The following is a 10,936-nucleotide window of genomic DNA, read 5'->3' as shown; positions in this document are numbered from 1 at the left end:
ATTCAAAATAGTCAACAGGGTCGCAAGAAGCGTGTGGAAAAACCAAGGCGCAAAATAACTGCCCATGAACTGAGAAAAGTCAAGCGTGCAGCTGCCAAGATGCCACTTGCCACCAGTTTGGCCATATTTCAGAGCTGCAACATCACTGGAGTGCCCAAAAGCACAAGGTGTGCAATACTCAGAGACATGGCCAAGGTAAGAAAGGCTGAAAGACGACCACCAAAGACTGATTTTTCTAAGGTTTTATGGACTGATGAAATGAGAGTGAGTCTTGATGGGCCAGATGGATGGGCCCGTGGCTGGATTGGTAAAGGGCAGAGAGCTCCAGTCCGACTCAGACGCCAGCAAGGTGGAGGTGGAGTACTGGTTTGGGCTGGTATCATCAAAGATGAGCTTGTGGGGCCTTTTCGGGTTGAGGATGGAGTCAAGCTCAACTCCCAGTCCTACTGCCAGTTTCTGGAAGACACCTTCTTCAAGCAGTGGTACAGGAAGAAGTCTGCATCCTTCAAGAAAAACATGATTTTCATGCAGGACAATGCTCCATCACACGCGTCCAAGTACTCCACAGCGTGGCTGGCAAGAAAGGGTATAAAAGAAGAAAATCTAATGACATGGCCTCCTTGTTCACCTGATCTGAACCCCATTGAGAACCTGTGGTCCATCATCAAATGTGAGATTTACAAGGAGGGAAAACAGTACACCTCTCTGAACAGTGTCTGGGAGGCTGTGGTTGCTGCTGCACGCAATGTTGATGGTGAACAGATCAAAACACTGACAAAATCCATGGATGGCAGGCTTTTGAGTGTCCTTGCAAAGAATGGTGGCTATATTGGTCACTGATTTGTTTTTGTTTTGTTTTTGAATGTCAGAAATGTATATTTGTGAATGTTGAGATGTTATATTGGTTTCACTGGTAAAAATAAATAATTGAAATGGGTATATATTTGTTTTTTGTTAAGTTGCCTAATAATTATGCACAGTAATAGTCACCTGCACACACAGATATCCCCCTAAAAGAGCTAAAACTAAAAACAAACTAAAAACTACTTCCAAAAATATTCAGCTTTGATATTAATGAGTTTTTTGGGATCATTGAGAACATGGTTGTTGTTCAATAATAAAATTAATCATCAAAAATACAACTTGCCTAATAATTCTGCACTCCCTGTATATATTACTAAAAAATCATATACTGTATATATATATATATATATATATATATATATATATATATATATATATATATATATATATACATATATAAATATATATTAAAGAATAAATAGAACATATTTTTCTACATGAAGAACATTGGAATGTAAAATATTTAGAGCTCTTGAATAAACGTGATCAGGTTATCGTGCGAGTATGGTTGTTCTTTTTAAGTTTGTGCGCTTCATTGAAGTCTATGAGGAGAATACATTAACATGGTCACAATATCCTGAGTCCAACTCTTTGCATGCAACGTAAAAAAAAGACACCAAACCAATTTTGTTGGCATAATTAAATGGTCATTTTATTAAACCAAAAGAAACTAATTTAACCAAGGCAATGAGTCCCCTAACTAGTAATTGATATCACTGTAAAACCATTTTCTGATCTTATTTGGGGGGAGGTGCCCATGGGCTGCCCCAGGTGCCCAAAATTCCGGTGGAGAGTACAGGTTTGTCAGTGAGAGTCGCTGGTCTTCCTTTCCACCATTACTCTCTACAACTCTCAGCCCTCATCTTGCACCCTTACCAGCCTTCAATTACCACCACCATAAAAGAGGGGATTCTATTGCAGGCATAACCCAAAAACTTCCAAAGTTATCTTCCAGAAAAAGATCAATGCTTCTTTACTCAGTACCCACCTCTCTTTAAATCTAGCCCTTCCAATGCAGTCTAGATGTTATTAGGTAACATATTACTCATGTTTCCACCTAGTTAACAGCCATTTGATGTCCCTAGCCCACTAATTGTCACTTTGCTTGTGTGAAAACCTAGCTGCTATAATCCATCTCTTGCTGACTTGACTGCTGACCAGTTTATATATGAGTGCCTGATGATCTATATTTGTGTGGCCGTTCATTTCATGTCTGTAACTGCACATTTTGAGAAATATACGTATGTGACTTGTTACTGCCATGACTTCCTAAAACCCCATTTGTGCATATTCTACTACCCTTAACCCCCTCCTGCTTTTTTATGGTATAATGTATCATTTATACGCATCTGACTTCTATCTGCCCAATTTATTTAATAGCAACAATAGATAATATTTAAGCACCAACTTAGTATATACACAAACTCCCATAGACCTCATATTTAAATCTAAAGACAGATATATACCTATATATATATACTTGATTTTGTGAGTTTCATATAAAGGGCCCTCCAATTTCTTTATTAGCTCTGGTGTTCTCCTTCTGATGTTGCTGTGGTGACTTCCCCAAATATGAATAAGTGGGTATTAAATTTTGCTGGATTCCAACCTAACAATATTATCGCCCTCAGTAACATTTTCATAAATCGAAATAGAGTTACCAGGGAGCCATCTCTTGTATAAAAAAATGACATAGTATTTGAAGGTCTGTCCTAGGTATAGTTGTCCACTCTTGTAACCAGGCAGAAGCTTGTGTTTTCTTACCAGATAGACTTGCTTGATACAGAGTTGCTACACACCCTTAATTTGTTTCAACTTTCTGCTCCAACCTCATAGTGCCAGTTTTGAAAGCAAAGTGCTTTGTGTGATCCTTTATTCAATTTTTCTTAATGAAGAAAAAAAAAATGGCTGACAACTTGGAATTAGCTGTCTCCTTCACTTTTATATGTGTCAAATAGTGAAACAGTAGGTGTAGAGTCTGTGTTGTTTGCCTAGACATGGAGGCCAATTCTGACCCATTCTGTAAGCATTGGGGTCTAGCAGCTTATAGAATATCTCCCTTTTACCCCTTGACAGTGTGTCCACTAGTATATTCTTTACCCCTGGAACATGGCAGGCTGTTATATTAATCAGCAGACAATACTAGTGTTAGTGCCTGTAGCAATCTGCGTACCTTATCCTGTGGCAGCCCACATTGCATCAATGTATATGCATAGGAAGGAGAGTGTATGATAATGTTGTAGTGGAAGCATTTGGGAGACTGACTGTATGTGTAGTATTACTAATTCAGTATCTGGCCCCGGTTTTTAGATCATGCTTAGGGCATAATAAAATGATTGATACTTTACGGCACACAAGGTTTGTTCAAGAGTGTCATTCACCGCCGCTCCCTTGTGATATGAGAAATACTGTACTTTCCTTGTTCTATTTTGGTGACTACACCAATTGGCAAAATTACCAGTTTCTCAAAGGGTTACATTACTTTAATTTTTTAACATTTTGGGGCAGGTAGCGTGCGCCCATAATAGGGCACCTTAAATAACCAGCCATTACAAGTGGCTGGTTAATGCTACTGCGAGCTTGCGTTTTCACTTTGTGCTAGACTTCGTTAAGATTAGATAGCTGGGTAATTAAAAAAAAGGTTGCCCCAATTTTTTTTTTTAAACGGCACAAAGCAGTTATAAGGAGTTAAAGTGAGGGGATGTAGGGTGTTAGAAAAAAAATGGTACATGAAGGTCAATGGGGGACTGTGTTTTCACTATAAATATTCAGGCATACCTCGTTTTATTGCGCTTCATAGATATTGCTCTTTTTACAAATTAAGGGTGTGTAGCAACTCTGTATCAAGCAAGTCTATCTGCTCTAGAAAAGTAAAAGAGAATAAGGGAAGCGCTATAACAAAGCCAAAGGTTCCAATCACTTAAAATAATTATATATTTATTAAAACATAACATATATATCTTACATAAAAGGGACGTCTCCCCAGATATCACTGTATAAAATAGTTTAAAATCAAACACTAAAACGTGTGAAATTCTGTATGGACCGCTACAATAAAATCTATGTGCACTTTGTATATGGCTCTATCAAAAACAATAGGTTCAGTATATAGTCAGTTATATTTCGAATACAGTCCAAGAGAATATAGAAAGTTATGCCACCAAGCTGCCAAAAAAATGAGGTAGAAATGCCAATCAGAAGTTCTCTGAAAAATTCCCAATTCTTTATGTGAGATTGATACCCAGCGTTATATCAGAGGTAATAAGAGTTAAGTTCTAGGCAATTTACTTTACCCACGATCTCCTGATCGTATATGGTTCACCTTCCCTATTCGGTATCCTCCTCGAGTGGATCCAACTGGGGCTTCTCGGCATCTGACGTCATTGAATAGAGTTCCGGTTAGAGGAAAGCAGCCAGAACTTTGCGCTTCTTGTAAATTTCACAGGTACTGTTCTCTCACATCCACCCTGCACTTAGTGCTTGATGCACGCAAGGGTATAGACAAATATTGTAGAACGGTGGGCACTGTGGTGAATATTCAAACTTCATTCAAACCACATGCCATAACATAGATACTCCAATTAGGAAAACAAAAGTTCCAATACTATAACCCGGGTTAAGATTAGAAAATCCAAAAGGTGTAGATATATTGCAAATAATAAATGCCAAAAGTGTAGTCCTTCCAACACAGCCGACGCGTTTCGCCCACTTATGGGCTTTATCAAGATAGTGATGGCAAGTCTGGATCTCTTTATTTAAAGGGGTATCTTCAATTTGATTGGTGCTGGTTTAGATTGACAATCTCTTTTAAGGTGATATTTTGCTCTATCTGCAGCTTCTTCTTAAGGTGGTATTTTGATATTTCAAAAGTGCAACATAGATAGACCTTAGTGCATCTATACAATTATAATTACTCTATTTCACAATGGAAATCCTAAATTGATTATCTATTCCCCATAGGGATGAACTTAGATACGTTTATGGTGATAGTTCAAATATATTCTAAATCTCATGTATCAAACATATACAAATATAGATACAGCTAGTATATAACTAGCATCAAAAGTGCATACATATAAATATAAATATAAAGTTTATTTGTGATAGTCTTAAAAGTGCTACGTGAATAAATAAAAACAGATAAAAAATTATATAAAACTGTGTTACTCAAATTGGAAAGGGGACAAATCTAATTCCGAATTCAGCCCTTTGGGGTATAAAGTATCATACTTATAAATGTATTCGGCCTCCCTTATTAGGAGCATTTTTTCAATATTCCCACCCCTCCAGTGATTTTTTATCTTGTGTATCCCCCAATATTTTAAATCCTTAGTGTTACCCCCGTGAACCTCCTTAAAGTGCTTGTATAAATGTGTGTCTTCTTTCTCTTTTTCTATACATAAAAGATGTTCCCTTATTCTATCCCGGAGACTTCTTTTAGTCTCTCCGAAATAGAATAAGTTACATGTACATTTAAGTACATAAATAACATTCTTGTGGGTGCATCTTATTAATTCCTTAATTGTGATATCTTCACCTAAATTATTAATCCTGAGACTGTTTAATTTAGAGCTATGTGTGCACGCTTTACAAGTATAGCAGGGGAAATATCCTGCTATCCTCTTACCCTCCAGGTCTAACTGCTTGGTATTTCTAGTTTTATGGCATATTTCACTAGGAGCCAAAATGGTTTTGAAATTTTTAGCTTTCTTAAAGATAAAGGTTAGTTTGTCCGCCAGCTGGTCACCTATAATATTATCTTCCTTCAATAAGTGCCAATTTCTCTTTATAATTTTTTTAATTAGATAGTGGTCTGCATTATAGTCTGTCACAAAGGGAACAATAATTTTATCTGTTTTGATAGGTTCTTTCATTCTGTAATTTAACAGATCGTCCCTATTTTTCTTTTTCACTTTCTGTATTGCTTCTGAGATATTATTTTCTTCATAACCCTTTACAGCGAATTTTTCTGCTAGCCTCACTACCTGCCTTTCAAAGTCCTCGACTCTTGAACAGTTCTTTCTAATGCGTAGGCTCTGGCCAAAGGGGATGTTATTCTTCCATAATTGCAAATGACAGCTATCTGCATGTAGCAGATTATTGCAATCCACCTCTTTGAAATGGGTTTGTGTTTCAAATTTCTCATTTAACACCATAATCTCCAAATCTAGGAACACCACTTTTTCTTTACTGTAGTTACTTATAAATTTAAGACCGTAGTTATTAACGTTCATCTCCTCAAATAGTTTAACCAACTCTTGTTCAGGTCCCTTCCATACTATTAATAGGTCATCTATATAACGCTTATAGAGTACGAGGTTTGCACCGAGATCACTTCTATTGAAAAAAATTTCTTCCCAAACACCCATAAAGAGGTTTGCATAACTCGGTGCAAACCTCGTACCCATCCCGGTCCCTTCTATTTGTAGGAAGAATTTATTGTCAAATGCAAAATAGTTGTGCTCCAGTATATATTTAATATTATTTAAAATACATTTTTTCTGCTCATCTTTCATATTGGGGTCTTTTTCTAAATAATGTCTGACAGCATTTAGGCCATGTTCATGCTTAATTATAGTATATAATGACGACACATCACAGGTCTCCATTCTATCAATTTTAAAGAGTTTAAAACTTGAGTAGAGTCTCTGAGGTAAGAGTCTAGATTAGATACATAAGGTTGAAGAAATTTATCGATATATTGAGATACATTCGCTGTAATAGAGTTTATCCCAGAGACTATTGGTCTCCCCGGGGGGTTAACCAAGCACTTGTGGATCTTCGGTAAAAAATAAAAAATAGGGATCCTGGGGTGATCTGATGTTAAGTATGCAAACTCTTTATCATTTAAAATTCCCTTTTTGTGACCCTCTATTAAAATCTTATCCAGAATGGCTTTATATCTTTTTGTTGGATCATTTGTTAATAGTCTATAAGTTTTCTTATCGTTAAGGAGTCTGTAGGCTTCTGTCATATACTTAGTAGTGTCCATCACTACTACCCCCCCCCCCCCCGTTGTCCACTGGCTTTATGGTAATGTGGTTGTTAGTTTGTAACTCGCTAAGAATCTCTCTTTCTTTTTTACTGATATTCTGCTTTCTTAATTTAGGGAGATTGCATTTTCTTACATCATTTGTTACTATTTTCTCAAAGGTTTCCAAAAAGTTGCCTTTGGCAAAAGTAGGGTTAAATCCCAGATTTAACAGTTTCTCTTGTTCACTATTTAGTTTACACTGACTTAAATTAAAAATACTTTTCTTTTCAATCTCAACTATCTTATTCTTTTGGCTACGTTTGTGTGTTCCTCCTCCTCTCTTTCCTCGTACCCTCTTTTTCTTCTTTGAGATTGTTCTAGATTGAACCTTATTGTATCTTTTGATGTGCCCTCTCTTGGAGGGCTGTAATCTAAAAAAGATTTCTCCTCAGTGGTTAAAATTTCAGTATCGGTAGGCTCAGTTCTTAGAGGAGCAAATCTGTTGTATGTTGGTGTTTCTTTCTCCTTATAATCCTGCCTATAGTCTCTTTGTCTCACAGTATTTCTGTGTCTGGGATATTCCCATTCGTTATGTCTTGAATAATTATCTCTTTGATGTGAATTATTATAATAATCATCATGGTTATATCCCTGTTGGGAATAATATCTATTTTGATACTGGTTGTACCCATAATTATTATAATTCCTGTTATAACCTCTATTGTAATAGTTGGTTCTATAATTATCCCTATTGTAATTATGTCCATTCTTTCTCTCCTGAAAGTTACGCTCTTGATAGTTTCTACTATAGTTATAGGGTTGTTTGGAATTAGGGTTATCATTAGCTTTACTCGTATATGTATGTGTACCTTGCAACTTTGTACTAGTTTTATTGCTAGTACTGTTTTGTTCCTTCTTAGCTTCAGTTCTTTCTGTGCTCTCTTTAATGTCCCTTTCCATCTTGCCCCATTTTGATTTTAGTAAATCTTTGTTTAAATTGTCTAATTTATTGATAATGACTTTTTGTTTTTCTTTAAATTCTCTATCCTCCTTCATTCCCTCTAATTGTTCTTTTAGACTGAGTATTTCATTTTCAATAGTTTGTAGGGACTCTTTCCGTGACCTTTTCAAAATGTCTAATAAATTATTCGATGCCTTTTTCAAAGTATCAGACCATTCTCCCTGTAATTTCTGACTTAAAGTGAAAGTGCAGCTTTGTTAAATTGTAAGCCTTTGGGTATTAATACTTTATTTGTATATCTGTTTAAAAAAACTAGCTCCATTTTTTGCTTGAGCTCTTTAGTCATTGCAATTCCAAGATTATGCATAATATCTGAGAGGTTAGAGATACTCTCCACCTCTGATATAACGCTGGGTATCAATCTCAAATAAAGAATTGGGAATTTTTCAGAGAACTTCTGATTGGCATTTCTACCTCATTTTTTTGGCAGCTTGGTGGCATAACTTTCTATATTCTCTTAGACTGTATTCGAAATATAACTGACTATATACTGAACCTATTGTTTTTGATAGAGCCATATACAAAGTGCACATAGATTTTATTGTAGCGGTCCATACAGAATTTCACCCGTTTTAGTGTTTGATTTTAAACTATTTTATACAGTGATATCTGGGGAGACGTCCCTTTTATGTAAGATATATATGTTATGTTTTAATAAATATATAATTATTTTAAGTGATTGGAACCTTTGGCTTTGTTATAGCGCTTCCCTTATTCTCTTTTACTTTTCTATAGCCTACTTGTGACATTTATAGGGATAGTGTCATTTAAGGGGAGTTTGGTTTCTTTATGTCCAAGCGCACCTCATACCTATTTTTATTAAAGTCTATCTGCTCCACTTTATCTAGCATATATACACATAAATATACATTAATACACATATATATATATACACACATGCACACATAAATACATATGGATACCCATATAAACAGTTTAATACACCACCATCATAAAGATTACTTGCTGAAGGCTCAGATGATGGTTAGCATTTTTTAGCAATAAAGTATTTTTTAATTAAGGCATGTGCATAGTTTTTTTTAGACATAATGCTATTGCACACTTTATAGACTACATTATAGTGTAAATATAACTTTTATATGTACTGGGAAATAAAAAATGAGCGTGACTCACTTTATTGCTATATTCACTTTATTGTGGTGGTCTGGAACCAAACCTGCAATATCTCTGAGGCATGATATTTTTTGCATGATATTTTGGGCTTGGGACAGTGGCCCACAGGTGACCTGCAACGCTTAAGCTTGAGTGCTGGAACAATTTTGGTTTTGGATATCTCTGAGGTATGCCTGTATATGTATTTGCTTATATACATATATATTTGTGTTACTATGTGTATATACATATATAAACACATAAATATATATTTATATACATCAAAGTAACAGTAGAATTTCCCCCTCACACAATTATGCCCGAGTTAAACTATTTTCAGGTAATAGGACAACAACAGCAGTAACACTGATGCAAAGGAAAGTTGAACTAGACGTTTATCAATGTTATACAAAACAATGCAATATAGTCTCTTTGTGGCTATATCACACTTCGCTTACCCCAATATGTGTGACTCATCTGGTCCTAGGGTGTTGATTATCCAAAAGTAGCGTTTTGCATACAACCGCTGCTTGGCGGGCGCTTGTTCCTCTCTTATATGAGGTCATCAACTGTGGGTCCTGCGTGTGTTGTGTGTAGCCTTCCTGTGTTCCATTGGTCCAGCGTCGGATCTGTTCAGGCGGACTGTAAGGGTTAGAAAAAGACAGGGATATACCCAAAACAGCTATGCTTCACGCCAAGTAGGTCAATCATAGGCAATGCAACAAAAAAGGAAAGCGGAGCACCGGCTTCAATAAAAACTTTATTCCATCATCATTAAAAACTTTAAAACACACAGTGTGTGAAAGTCCAGGGAGTCAGCAAACCACAGCTGACGCGTTTCGGCTATACGCCATTGTCAAAAGCTGATAGTACACAGGAGAATAACCCCACCTTTTAAAAGTACCAAAATGACTCCTATTGGTTAATATTAATTGATCTGTTTAACACTTTAGTTACCCATATAGGCATAAAAATACTTGACACACAAATTTTTCTCACAAATATATACATATTAACGGAAATGCTAGTAAGACAATATCTAATGGAGGGGATCACCCACTGTGTGTTTCAAAGTTTTTAATGATAATGGAATAAAGCATTCAAGTTTTTATCGATGCTAGTGCTCCACTTTCTTTTGTTGCATTGCCTATATTTATATACATACTGTATATATTTAGTTATTACTGCTCAACGCTGCACGATTTGCCCCCTGCACTGCGCTCGGTAGTTTGCATTGTATATCGGCATCAGAACGAGGCTCCCATTGAAGCCTATGGAAGCACGTTCTCATGAGTGCAAGTGTTCCAGGCAATGCCTCACTTGTAATACCATTAGCATGCACTGGTATTACTGTAAGGAGCACAGATATCACGCTCGCGTAAGCGCAATATTACACTCCACTCATAATCTAGCCCTTTGTGTATTGCCAGTATGTTGAGTAATGAGTAGTTCTAAATTAATTAATGGGCCTTGTGCTGATTGTTTCACTTATTATGTCCACTTGTCTACTGTGGCAGAAGTTCTTGAGGTTAGCCTTGACAAGTTTCTTAGAAAATTCAACATCATACTCCTTTTTTCCATTTTTCCCTCATACCGTGTATATGTCGAAAGCATCATGTGTGTTATGTTAGGTGCAAGTATTTGATATCCTTAACTGCAGGACCACTCAGTCTCACACCAAACCTTTAGGTTCATTAGATGTAATCAAGAACCTAGTTTTTGCTCATAGATCTGAGGGTCACTGCTGCATGGATGCAGAGTGAAAGAAATGAGATTTAAAGATATATTATCCCGATTGCAATAGCAGTTTGCAATATGCAGATAATTATACAGATAGTAGATAAAAGAAAGGTAAATATAGATTAGTGTCAGTATGTGAATGTCAGCCTCAAATAACACAGGTTGCAACCAGGAGGTGTTTCTATATAAATTAAGCAGGAGAGCTCTATAACGGTTATATTGAT

This window comes from Bombina bombina, chromosome 1, assembly GCF_027579735.1.
Source record: "Bombina bombina isolate aBomBom1 chromosome 1, aBomBom1.pri, whole genome shotgun sequence".
Classification (NCBI taxonomy): Eukaryota; Metazoa; Chordata; class Amphibia; order Anura; family Bombinatoridae; genus Bombina; species Bombina bombina.
This window is presented reverse-complemented; position numbering follows the sequence as displayed.